This window comes from Camelus bactrianus, chromosome 19 (assembly GCF_048773025.1).
Source record: "Camelus bactrianus isolate YW-2024 breed Bactrian camel chromosome 19, ASM4877302v1, whole genome shotgun sequence".
NCBI classification, from domain to species: Eukaryota; Metazoa; Chordata; class Mammalia; order Artiodactyla; family Camelidae; genus Camelus; species Camelus bactrianus.
The window spans coordinates 25906978-25920643 of record NC_133557.1 but is presented as its reverse complement, the minus strand read 5'-3'; positions in this window follow the sequence as shown (position 1 = coordinate 25920643).

Genomic DNA, 13666 nt, shown 5'->3' with positions numbered 1-13666 from the left:
TCAGAGGGAAAGGCTTTCATTCTTAAGAGACCCAGTCGAGGGTTCGTTTATTCACTAAATAGCCTCAGACATTCTCAAATGCCAGATGTCTTCAGGAGAAATAAAATTCCTAAGTAGGCCTTCTCTGCTGCCTTTTAGACCCCTGAGAAGGCAGATTTGCCATGAAGGCAAACACTTGCTTTATTTTGGAGTCTAAGACTGTGAGCTTTTCTTGTCTGTTTTCATATTTACAGCTAAGGTTCTGAATTAAACACTAAATATAAATCTATCAACCTAGTGCTCAGAGAGAAGTCTCTAAAATGACGGAGTTTAAGGAAGAAGTCTAAAAGAGAAAAATGGAATAATGCATTATAGAACAGACTTCAGATCCCTCAAAGTGCAAAATAAAATGTTTTCCAAATAGCTTTTTTTTTTTAAATGTCTGTCAAATCTGTCAATCACCTGCTCGACGTTATTTTACATTTCTTCAAAACCTCTGAAGTTCAAAGTAAATAATTGTTACAAAGGTTAAATCCAATGTTTACAAGGAGACTGTTTTCCTGAGAATTTGACATTTCAATTAGGGTTGGGCTAGTTCTGCCCCTGCCTTTTCAAAGATGATCAAATATATCACATTGGAAAACCGTGTAATCTTGTTTGGAAACCTTCCCCATGTTCTTGTACCCTGTAAGAGTTCTGCCAGAGAACTTTAATATGAATCAAAAACTTAATTTAAGTAACGGTACTGAAAAAGAAACTTCTAGCCCAGGACTTTGAATCTTTGGACTATTAATAACCAAGAGAACTGCATTTTCAAGTTGGTGTATTGTTTACCTATTCTGCCCCCAGCTTTGATCTCAGTATTTACGGGGTGTCCATGAAGCCTGGAAACTAAGGCGAAAATGCATCACTTCATCATGAACCTCTTCAATCTGCAAAAAATTAGAACACCACAGAAGAGAATAATAGGATAGTGTAATAGAATAAAACAGAAGACAGGAAAGTAAATTAACAAGGTAAATTAAGTAACACTATCTACGCTTCCAGACTTTGTGGAAATCCTCCGCGTGAACTTGTGGGGTGTGTTGAGCCAGCTGAGTCGCCTGGTGAAATGGGAAACTCCACTGCAGGAAGTGGTGCTTTTCTGATGCTGCTAATTAAGGAATGTGGAACCCTTCCTTCTGAGTCAGCTTGGCGGTATGTGGAACTCTGCGCTGCTTGCTGCTTAGGTGATTATTGCATGAAACTTTGGAAATAAAACCAGAGTGTCTTGCCACTTCACACTTAAGAGCCAGGAGGCGGTGTTTGTGTGTGTGTGTGTGTGTGTGTGTGTGTGTGTGTGTGTGTGTGTGTGTGTGTGTGTGTGTGTGTGTGTTTAAATGGTTCCTAATCTTTAAAATGGCTCGTTGCAGCTGGCCTTTTTATCAGCTGATCATATTTACAGCGTCGTCTCAGACTCCGCTGCTATCCCACGGAGGGAGGATCTGGACCATTTATGGGCTTGTATTCTGAGGTACCACGGCTTATCATGGCATTCTGAGGATTCACTGCTATTACACAGCAATAAAAACATCTCTGTGGGACTGTCAGCTCTTTTTATTTTTCATTTCTTTTTGGTAAAATACATGTTAGTTTGTTTTATTTCCCAGGGCGATATAGGCATATTATAGGAAATCACTGGAGAAAAACAGGAGGCAGAAAAAGGTCATGCATATCCCAATGATCAGAAAACAGCCATTTAAACAATTTTAACCAAAACTTTGAAATGAACATAAGCGTAGAGAGAACAGTAAAAATGAACTCCCCCCGCCGCCCCAGGCCCAACACCCACTTCTGCAGTTTCAGGGTGTTAACCACATTTGCTTCAATTCTCTCCTTTTTAGAATTTGCTGAAGTATTACGAATTCCAACATACCATGCCATTCTCCTCCTATGCTCTTCGGTATATTTCTCTAAAAAATATGTACCTTTTTTCCCCCTAGTAACTAATAATGCCATTATCAGAGCAAGTGAATTAACAAGAAGTCCTTCGTATCACATAATGTGCAGTCCATACTAGAATTTCCCTGACAAGAAAGCCAATTTTAACAGCTTTATCATTATATTCTTTCTGTTTGCTTACTAATAAAAAGACATTTATTAAAAATAGGATTTTGCACCTTGATCTTTTTTCCAGTTGCTCTTATAACTATTTCCCAATGACTCGGCTTTTCAAAACTTCTAATTTCAAAATGGCTTGTGTGCAAAATTGGGGCATCATTTGGATGATTAGCGCTTCCTCTGTGTGTTTCCACATATACGTGGAGAGAGAGGGGGTGTGTGTATTTTTCTTCCCCTTATAGTAAATCTTGTTTCCATGAATGTCTTTGTTCATAACACCTTCCCCTTGATTCGGGCTATTTCCCTGGGACTGATTTCAGGGGTGTTACTGCTGCACCCAAATGTACGAACATTTGTAAGGCCCTTGACTTGCCTCACTGAGTTGTTTACAAAAGGACTGTACCAATTTACACTTCCACTTACAAAGGATGAGAGAGCCTCTATTAAAATGTTTAAAGGCAGTGCTTTTCAGAGCTCTTATAAATCATTGGCTAAGACTGGCTCATGTGTCATATGGTCAAAGCCATCCCAAAATAAATAAATACACATTTTCTATAGCCATAAAAACCTGGCATGCGCAGACTGCCAAACAACCACAAACTAACTTTGATTAAACGAGGAAACCGGTCTGCTGGTTGAAAATGTGGTAATGAGATAGTTTCCACCCAGCCGGGAAGCCCAGTCGTGGAGGGGGAGGGGAGCCTGCGTTTCTTCTTGCCTTTCTACCATCCTGGAGAAGGTAGAAGTGAACAGGTCAGCAATCTCTTCCTTTCCTTTACGTTTTTTTTTTTTTTTTTTTTTTTTTTTTTTTAAAGCTGAAGCTTTTATTTGTTTCCATATGGCTGAGTTGATGATGCAAAAATACGGTTGAAAACGGGTTGAAAACTAGCAGAAAACTTCTGATGGCAGGCGTTTCCTGTAAACGCAGCCCCATTTTACCGGGTAACAGAGGATTAAGGCAGAGCCATTTTAGCTTGGAGTCCAAATTCTACTTTGTTTCCTTGGGGACAGTTGTTCTTATTCCTTGACTTCAAATAAAACTGCTTCAGAAACTGTTTATTTCTGTTCATAGCATTCTTCTTTTCTTTAAAGGATATAGCATATCAGTTATAAATCCTTGTAGAAAATTCAGATTGTATGGGTTTGGAGAAATTTATGTGACACTTTTTTTTTTTTTTGAAGCAGGGAGAAAGAAAAACTCATTACTGTCGTGTTTATGGGGGAGGGAAAAAAAAAGGAACTTGATAAGAAAATACTTAACAAGATGGTCTTTAAAAGCCCAGCATCTGAATCTTTAATTCTTTGCTTTTTCTTTCTGTTGTTTTTTTCTTTTTGAAAAAGTTCAGGAAAGATGGTCCTATTACCCTCATTTGTTTTATACTGTTTTCATCTCACTTAACGATGCTGAAGCCGTTCCTCAAAGCAAGTGGGAACAAAACATAATCTCTTAAAATATTTTTAAGAGGACATGCAGGCTTGGTATTTGTGAAAATATGTCAACAAAATGTGCTAACCACGTTTGAAAAAAAAAGTTGTTGAAGAAGCCAAGGGGATTAGTTAAGTTGAAGGGCTGTTTTAGGACAGGGAGCCATCCGGAGAAAAGAATGGCTAATGTCATTTTGGCTGAGGTTTCCTGAGTTAGTTTGAAGGTTCGTAATGTCTCCTCTCCACCAGCTCATTTAACCCTTAAATGAGCACTACTGCAGCGGACAACATTATTATTCCCATTTTACAGATGAGGCAGAGAGGCTAAATCATCGGGCTGAGGTCTCCCAGCAGCTGAGCTGTGGAGTCAGGATTGGGATCCAGGAAGGCTCTGAAGACTGGGTTTTATTCATTTCCGGTTTCTGGGAAAATTTGCTGTGTTGGGGGTTGGGAGCTGCTGAGCAAAAGTCCATCAGCTGAAGGTGAAGTGGTGTAGTAGCTGGCTTGGGATCATCTACACTCCAGAAATTTAGGGCAGCTGTCTGATCTTTAGTCTAGACTCTGGATTTTTTTGGTCACGCCAGCCTGTTAAGGGTGTGGCTCCGACCTTAATCTCCTCTCCAGCATTTCCCCCAATCCAGTGTCCTGGTGGAGGGCGTGGCTTCCGAGGGCACACCTAAAGTCAGGAGAGTTGGAGCTCTTCTGCTCCACATCTTTTCCTGCTGCCACTCACTTCTGACCTCTTCCTTCAGGGGTCCCTTAGGCCTCCCTTGACCTCCACCTTGAAGAGGATGCCCAAGGAACCCTGAAAGGTGGGTTGTCTCCGAACTTCCATGAGGAGCCCCCCAGACTGAGGTATCTTTCTTCAGAGAATTCTGCTTGCCTTGTCTACGTTGTGTGGTCTAGCAGATGACTGAGAGTGACTCAGTGCTGGAGAGGAGAAATCTGGGTCCAAATCCGATTGTATCCCTTACCTGCTATAAATGCACTCACTTCTCTTTTCCAGCCCATGAATAAGTGCCCTGGCAGGGCCGTGCAGTGGGTGACTGCACGTGCTTCTGGGACTGTGGGCACCGATATTCATAATAATAGCGTGTCTTAATTAAGTGCTTACTGTGTGCTAAATTCTCCCCCAAAGCATTTTACAGGTGAGGACTCACTGATTCCTCTTAAATACATTTGTCAGTGAGTGTTCTTACATCTGTAAAATGGGGGGAACAGAGGCAAAGAGTGCTCCAGTGAGGTGGCAGAGTCTGCAGAGCTGGGTAGCCCAGAGTCTTGGTTTGAACCCAGAAAGCTGATTTCAAGCCTTTTAACCACTATTTATATCACCCCTGGGAGCAGCACGTTTCAAATCTGGGCGAAAGGGGTACTGACTGCCTGGGTACCGGGTGCTTGGCCTATAATAAGTACTTAATCGATGATCTGTATTGTTATTCTCTGTTTGCCTAAGGCCAAGTTCAAGACTTAGGACCAGAGAAGAATGGCGTGAGGCAGCATGGCCTTTGGAATTAGACTGGGCTAGACTTCCACTTAACTCTTCTTGTAGAACCTCAAGGAATTTAGAGGAGTTAGTGAGGCAGAGGGCAAGTTAACCTCTGATGGCTACAGTTTCCTCATCTGTCAAATGAATTTACATATACTTCATTTATACATAGGTTTAAAGTTATATATATATAACTTTTATATATATATACATATATATATTTATATATAAATATATATTTATAAATATATATATATATACGTAAATGGAGATCGGTTTATCAGGAGCACCAAGTAACAGCACGACTGGATTCTTCAGATGTGGAGCTAAGACTCTGGCACACAGCAGGGGCTCAGTAAATTCCTTGATTTTTCCTGTTTTCATTACCCTTCTTCTCTCTCCTGTTACCACTGTCCTGTTGTTGTTGTAAAAGTAGCCGAAAATACAAACGCACTTAAATATCTGAGTGATTTCAGCCAGGGAGAATATCTCCAGTACTATTTTAGAAGTGCTCTTGGGTTTATCATGTTTAACAAGCCTCTTTTTAAAAGAATTATTCACTATTATGTTATTTAATTATTTCTTTTTGGCGGGGGAGGTAATTAGGTTTGTTTATTTTTGGAGGGGGTACTGGGGATTGAACCCAGGACCTTGTGCCTGCTAAGCATGCGTTCTACCACTTGAGCTACACCCTACCCACCCCCAACCTCCGGCCTTCATAAGTCTCAGTACCCAAGCCAGGTCACTGTTCTTCTGCTCATACCATGTAGTGGCTCTCTGGCTTATTCGGATAAAGTCCCATCTTTACAAAGCCCTAAAGTTCCCAGGCAATCACTATGCATCTCCTCCATTTTCATTTTCTGATCTGTCTCTTTTTACTCCACCCCAGCCACTCTGCCATGCTGGCTTCCTTACTGTTCCTTGAATCACTGGGCACAGCGTCTTAAGGTCTTTGCAGGCCATCTTTTAGCCTGGAATGCTCCTTCCCCAGAACTCTGCACGGCTCCCACTGTCTCCCTATTCAGAGCTGTACTCAGATGCCTCCACCTCTGAAGTCTTCCTCGACGAGCCTCTTTAAATCGCCCCCACCCGCCCCCTCTGTTTCCTGTGCCCCACTTATTTCTCTCCATAACACTGATTTCATGCACTAATACTGGATGTTAACTCCACAGTCATTTTGATTGGTTTGCTCTCCTGCTGTGGCCCCAGCACCTAGACCAGGACCTGGTACACAGTCGGTGCTTAATAAATACCTGTTGAGTAAGAGAGTAAATGAGTGAATGAAAGAATCCAGAGGGCACAGTTACCTGACTGAGTAGAATGGCTAAATATGGGACACTTCCTTTGTGCCGGCAGCTGACATGACGGGGGGGGGGGGGGGGGAGCTGGTCTTCCCTTCAAGGGGCCTGTGGCCCATTCAGGCAGGGTGGGCAGAGTCCTGCAAGTGTCACAAAGGAGGTGTTGAACAAACAGAGAGTGACTGAACAAAGAGAGGGTGGTGGCATTTGGAGGGGGCCTTGGGGAGGATGGCTCCAGACTGATTTTTGCACATAGGGGGCACGTGGCTTTGGAGAGATTCCTAGTGAGAGCGGGACTGGTGTAGAGTAAGGAGGTGGGTAAGCGGAGAACGGTTTATCGCATGTTTATCAAAAAGCCATAGATGGAGATAATACATATTTTATTCTCTATTTTTTATTTCCAAGGGTATGTACCCCAGTTCGGCATTTCTTACGAGTAGGCGTATGAGTATGCTTTACATGTAAAGGGATTAAAATGCTCAGCTACCACCAAACTGTCCTGGGTCCTTGCCCACGCTTGAGAATTAACCAGCTTTTATTTTTGTACTTGCATATGTGTGTGTATATATATATATATATATATAAATTTATTTATTGAGATATAATTAACATATAGCATTATATTAGTTTCAGGGTGTACAACATAATGATTCAGTATTTGGGTGTATTGCAATATGATCAGCACACATATGTCTTATGATCTCCGTGTGTATATATGTTCATATGGAAAAATTAAAAAAAAATTTTTTTAGTGGGAGAGGTAATTAGGGTTATTTATTTATTTTTCAAGAAGAAACTGGGGATTGAATCTAGGACCTTGTGCATGCTAAGCATGCGCTCTACCACTTGAGCTATACCCTCCCCCATACGGATGTATATTTTATATATATATATATACATATATATATATATATATATATATACACACACACACACACACACACACATACATGTATTATCTGCATATACATGTATTTCCTTATAAAATATATTATTGTGTGTGTCTTTGAACAAAAATGGCATACCTTTTTGTGGCTGTATTTTTTTTTTTTCACTCCACCCTGTCTTGGCCATCTAGTCACATGAGTACGTGGAGCCTACCTCATTCTTCCCAACTGCTGCCTGAGTGCTTAAATTTGGATATACCACAGTTTATGTGGCCATTTCCCTTTTGATAAACATGTAGGTTTTTTCTAATGTTTCACTGCTATAAACAATGCTGCAGTGAACATCCTTGTGTAAGCTTCTTGATGCTCCTGAGTGATTATTTCTCTAGGGTAGGGACTGTAAATTCTTTTGCTTTTCTATTTATTTATGTCTTAATTTGTTTAATGTCTATTTCTATTAAAATGTAAGCTTCATGAGGGCAGGAATCCAATTGGTTTTTTACTTCACTCTTTAATTACTACCTAGCCAAGTGCCTGGGACAAAAAAAGGGGTCCCAACAAATAATTTATAGAAGGAATCTGGCTGAAAGCTTGGCTGGGCCCATGTGTAGTTTTGCATCCTAAGAGAGGGACCAATGACTTATTTGGGGAAAATTGGAGATTTTTGCACAGGGCAGTAGCCGGATGGTCATTTGTGCAGTTCAGGAAGACGTACCCTGGGTGAGGAAGAAGACAAGGACAGGAGGACTGGTTATGAGATTATGACACAGATCAGAATGAAAGAAGAAACAGGGACTGTGGAAATAAACGGGAAAAGGGTGCATTTGAGAGGGTTTCAGGTGATAGGATGTGTAAGATTTACTAACCGATTAGCTCTGAGGGGCAATGTGAAGGAAGGCAGGGAAGGTAAAGACCTGGTCTAGGAGATTTTCATTTTACAAACATACATTGCCTCCCAGCTCTGTGCGAAAAGCACTCTGCTAACTGCTGTTGGGACATACTTTGCATGACCTTTCTTCCCTACCTTCAAAGGAGATTTGCAATCTGTTGGGGAAGACAGGCAGGGTACACAGGTACACCAGGAACGCAAGGGAGGGACTGAGGTGGGAGGGGACTAGCCCCTGGGCGACCAAGCGAAGTAGGTCTGTTCCAGGATGGGGGGAGGGGAGGCACACTGGGTGAGAATGTTTCAACCTTGCCCCAGAGCCATACATGGCTGACTGCTGAACATTCAGGAAATCGGGTGTCGAGAAATGCGCATCAGTGTTGAGTTTTAGAAGTAAGGACATTTAGGTGAGGACATAAGTGAGGGCTGAGCTTTGACACTGGGTTCAGTTGGCCCATTGGCCTGAGTCTGGAAGATAGCAAACAAATTGTTAGCTGTGTGACCCCCACCGGCCTACTTAACTATCCTGGGCCTCAGTTTCCTCTTTTTAAAGGAAAGGCAGCAATGATTCAAGGGGTGAAGATTGATCAGATTACAGCTAGTCGGGTGCTAGGCGTGGTTATCAGAGACTGCCTTGATTCTGTGATCCCGCCCTGGGCATAAGGAGGGGAAAACTTCAGCTTGAAGTACAAGGACTCTGAGTTCACATTTGCTGTGGCCCCTTTGTTTAACCAGGGTGAGATCTTTTGAGAGATAATCTCTCTCGAGGAAGAAACACTTACTTGATGTTCAATAGTTCTTTCAGTTTTACTTCTATTTTTTTTTTTTCCCCTCAGTGGCATTCCAGTGCTCTTGGAATAAAACCCAAAGTCTTCACACCGGCTCCTGCCAGAACTTTTGTTTTTATTCTGAGGGAGTTTGGGGCAGGGTCCTGCTGTGATCAGATTTTTGCCTTTTGAAAAGATCAATGCAGATTTTGAAAAGATCACTGTGACAGAGGTGTGACTGCATCTCTGCTGGGACGGTAGCCCTGCAAACACGGAGCTCACTTTCCGGACAGCCCGTCTCCCTGGCACGTGGGGGAAACGCGGGCCCCTAGTGGGTGTGCGTTCTGTTGGCTGAACACGTGTTTAACATCTGCATTTCAAGCAACACCAGGGAAAGCCGTTTCATTGTGTGGCTAGGAGCGTGTCATGGGATAAGAGACAGCAAGTGTGTGGCACCCAGTATGCGCCCTCATTTTGTGTCTAGTGTTTAATGAGCATCTACTGTGCCAGGCATGGTTCAAGGTCCTGGGGATACACCATGAGGTGTTGGGGTGAGGCTTGGCCAGTGTCTGTACAGCAAAGGAGGGCAGTGAGGGAGGGAAGAGGGGGAGATAGCACGGGGTGGGGGGACCTAGGCAGAGGGCCCTGGGCTGAGGGAGGCCGTATATCTGTGGATAAAGACCAAGGCCCTGGAGGCAGGTGCTCGATTTAGACTCCGAGCACTGCTGCTGGTTACTGGCGGGCCTTGGGAAAGCTACTGAATCCCTTTTGTGCCCAGGTTCTTCACCTATAAAAATGGAAACATAAGCACCCTACCTCACAGGGTCGTCACCTGGATTAAACGAGTCACAAAGTGAAAGGCACCCTGGGGTGGACTCAGTAGACCTGAGTGCTCTCAGCTGAGCCTTGCGGCATGCGGGCCCCGCTTCTGTACAGAACTTTTTGGAAGTATCAGTGCTGGAGTCCACCCAGCCCACCCCAGGCAGAGAAACACAGGAGGCACCGCTGGGGGTGAGTTTGGACAAGTCCCTGCTCTTGATGGAGTTACCGGTCTGATTCAGACCAAAAAAGTAAAATTCCCGACCAACCAACTGTACATTCCACTCACTACACCATGATCTCATCCAAAAGGAAGAGTCAAGGAAGAGGAGAAAAGTGCATTCAAAGACCCTGAATGCTATAGCAAAAACTGCAGAACCTTCTGGGTTTTGGGTCTGATGGAAACGTCACCAGGGGCTGGGCCTGGAGTTCCAGGTGTGTTCAAGCATGAGTCCACACAAAAGTGGAGTCCTCTGTGGAGTGAATACTCCGTAGACACAAGAGTCACTATAAAAACAACCCTTTCCTGTTATATAACACGCAGCTTCCCCGTGCTATGACGTGGACAACCCAACTGTCCAATGAGGCAGGCCAAGTAGAGGTTATAAACCCCATTTTACAGATGAGGAAACTGAGCCAAGACCCCAGTGACTGGCCTGAACACCCAAACTTCAGTTCCCTTCTGGCTGGATCTCCTACAGCTGAGTTCTATGCATTAATATTATTTTTATATTCACTTGTTTTGAAAACATATATTGATCTCTGCTATAAACAGACGTCATGCAAAGACTTGGAGCTATAGCAGAGAATAAATCACAGTGTCATCTATTTTTATGGAGTTTAGACTCTAGTGGGAAGAGGCCAGGCAGGAATAATTGATGTGTGATGAGAGTTAACTGCATCGGTTTGAGCTCGGTGGGTTACCTGGCAGAGATTCAGGGTCCAATGTCAGTTGCTGACCCATCTCTCTACTTCTCCATGTCCAGTCCCTTCCTGGAGAGTCTCATACAATTCCACAATATTAAATATGCGTTAGTGGTGGCAGGTTGTGGGAGAAGGTCTGGGATTGAAACCTAGAAATAATTTCTGGCCTTGGAAAGGGAGCTCGAGTAGACAGCTACAAGTATGTTTTGGGAGTTGAGGGGAGAGGTCTGGGTGGGAAATATTTCAATTTAGGAGCCTTATAGATGATGGTATTTTGAGCCATCGGACCCGATGAAATACTTAGGGAATGAATTGGGAAAAGACCAGGCTCCAGCACTGGGCGCTGGCGCACGTCAGAGTCTGGAGGTCAGGGGAAAAGACTCGGCAGATGGGATGGAGAAGGAGCGGCCAGTGAGGACTGGGGGAAATCGGGAGGACGTGGTGTCCCAAATAAAGGGGAAAGTGTTTCAAGGAAGAGGAAGGATTCCTTCTGTCAGGTGCTCCAGATGTAGCCAAGAAAATGAGAACAGAGAATTGACCATCTTTGATACCCTACCGTAGCTCGCTACCGGAGTCAAAACCCAGCCCTTGCCCCTGTCTCTACGAGGTCCTGTCGTACTTCCTTGCTCCCTTGTCCTCACTCCCTGGGCCCCGACGCACTGGTCGCCTTGCAGAGCCTTCCCCAAGCCAAGCTTTCTGCTCCGAACCTTCTCACCTTCTGTTCCCCATCTTTGAATGCCTTGTCACCCGACTTCCTGGCAGTCTCTGCTCCTCAAGAAGCCCCAATCCAAAGAAACAGCAGGCATCTTCCCATCTCCAGTGACCCTGATGTCATCTGCCCCTAGAAGATACGCTCCAAAGGGGAAAGAACTTCATTTGTGTCGCTTACCGTGCCGAGAACAGTGCCAGAACCCCCCCAAGACTCTGGGTTTACAAGCTGTACACAGTGTGTCTCAATTCTTCAAAGAGTCTTACATAAATAGAAATACTATTTATGTAGATAATATAATTATATTATTGTATATATTTCTTCCAGCTTTATTGAGACATGATTAACATGTAGCATTGTGTAAGTTTAAGGTGCACAGAGTAGCACATTTGATATGTGCACATATTTTGAAATGGTGACCACAGTAAGTTTAGTTGACTTGCATCATTTCACAGAGTTACAAATATTTTTTTCCTTGTGATGAGAACTTTCAAGATCTACTTTCTTCTACAAGGGTATATTATACAGCACAGGGAATATAGCCAACATTTTATAGTAACTTTAAATGGAGTGTAATCTATAAAAATTTTGAGTCACTATGTTGTATACCTGAAACTAATATAATATGATAAAATCAACTATACTTCAACTGAAAAAAAAATTTTAAAAAGATTTACTTCCTCCCCTCCTCCTCCTTTTTCACACCATTTAATGGAGCAGGACTTGAAACCCGTAGAGATTAAATAGTACTCTGGGATTAATGCAGTTCTCAAGAGGTTGGAACAGGAATATATGAGCCCAGTATTGGATTATTGGAGAGAAGACATTCCAGCACCTGGTCAGAGGGCACCAACCAGAGAGCCTGGAGTTTAAGGCTCTCAGGAGGAGCAGAAGCTGACTTCCTGAAATAATGGGGAGAGGGAGGTGGGAACCACAGGGCTGGAGCCTCTGGGTCACAGAGAAGGCCTAATGGCTGAAGCTCAGAGCCCTAAGTGAAGGGCTTGCCAAGACTTGAGGCTGGAGTGTTAGGCCAGATCTACAGGGTTGGCAGGCAAGCTCTGGAGTTTGTTCTTTTTTCCTGAGGCCATAGGAAGCCATTTAGCAGGGCGGTGACATGATCTGATTTACACTGTAAAAGATCTCTTGGGCTATGGGTGGAGAATGCATTAAGGCAAAGCTAGAGAGGAATAAGCTTGGGGACACCTTGTGTACTCAGTGTATCTGGGGGAGAGAGTGAGAGGTCTTGGTGCAGTGGAGTAGCCTTGCGTTAGAGATGAAGGTGAGTAGCGGGGGAGGGTATAGCTCAAGTGGTGGAGTGCATGCTTAGCCTGCACAAGGTACGTAATTACCTCCCCCCTGAAAAAAAAAAAAAAGAGATTAAGGTCAGTAGACATATTTGAGATATATACCAAGATAGAAATTATAGGGCCCGCTGATGGATTAAAGATGTGTGTGTATGTTTGACTACTAGGTTTTGGCTTAAGTGGGTGGATAGAAGATGGTTCCATTTATTGAAATGACGATGAGAAACAGATTTCAATAGATGTCAGTTACTCTCCTCTTCCACCGCCTCCCCTCATCCCACAGCCCCCCCCATTTGGAGGTGCTCCAAGGTTTACGTGACCCACATACTTTATTTTTCTTTTACTTTTATTGTGATGTAATCAGCACAGCACTGTATAAGGTGGACAAAGTAATGATTTGATTTATACATCATGAAATGATTACCATTTAAGTTTTGTGAACATCCAATCATCTGATATAGATACAAAGTAAAAAAAATTTTTTTTCTTCCCTTGTGATGAGAACTCAGGATTTATTCTATTAACAGCTATCATATATAACAAACAGCAGTGTTAATTATATTAATCATGTTGCATGTTACACCCCTAGTACTTTATATATATATATATGTATGTATATATATATATATACACTTTTTAAAAATAAACAATAATTTATTTATTTATTGGTATGGGGGGAGGTAATTAGGTTTTTTAATTTATTTTTTAATGGAAGTACTGGGGATTGAACTCAGGACCTCCTGCATGGGTGTCATGCATTCTACCACTGAGCTATACCCCTCCCCCATAAACATTTTTTATTGAGATATAGTTTATACACAATATTATATAAGTTTCAGGTGTACAACATAGCAATTCACAATTTTTAAAGGTCTATTTATAGTTATTATAAAGTATTGGCTATATTCCGTGTGCTGTACAATATATCCTTGTAGCTTATTTATTTTATATATAGTGGTTTGTGCCTCAGTCCCCTCCCCCATCGTGCCCCTCCCCCCCACGTAACCAACAGCTTGTTCTCTATATCTGTGTTTTTTTCGTTATAGTCACTGGTTTGTTTTATTTGTGACCCATGTAATTTT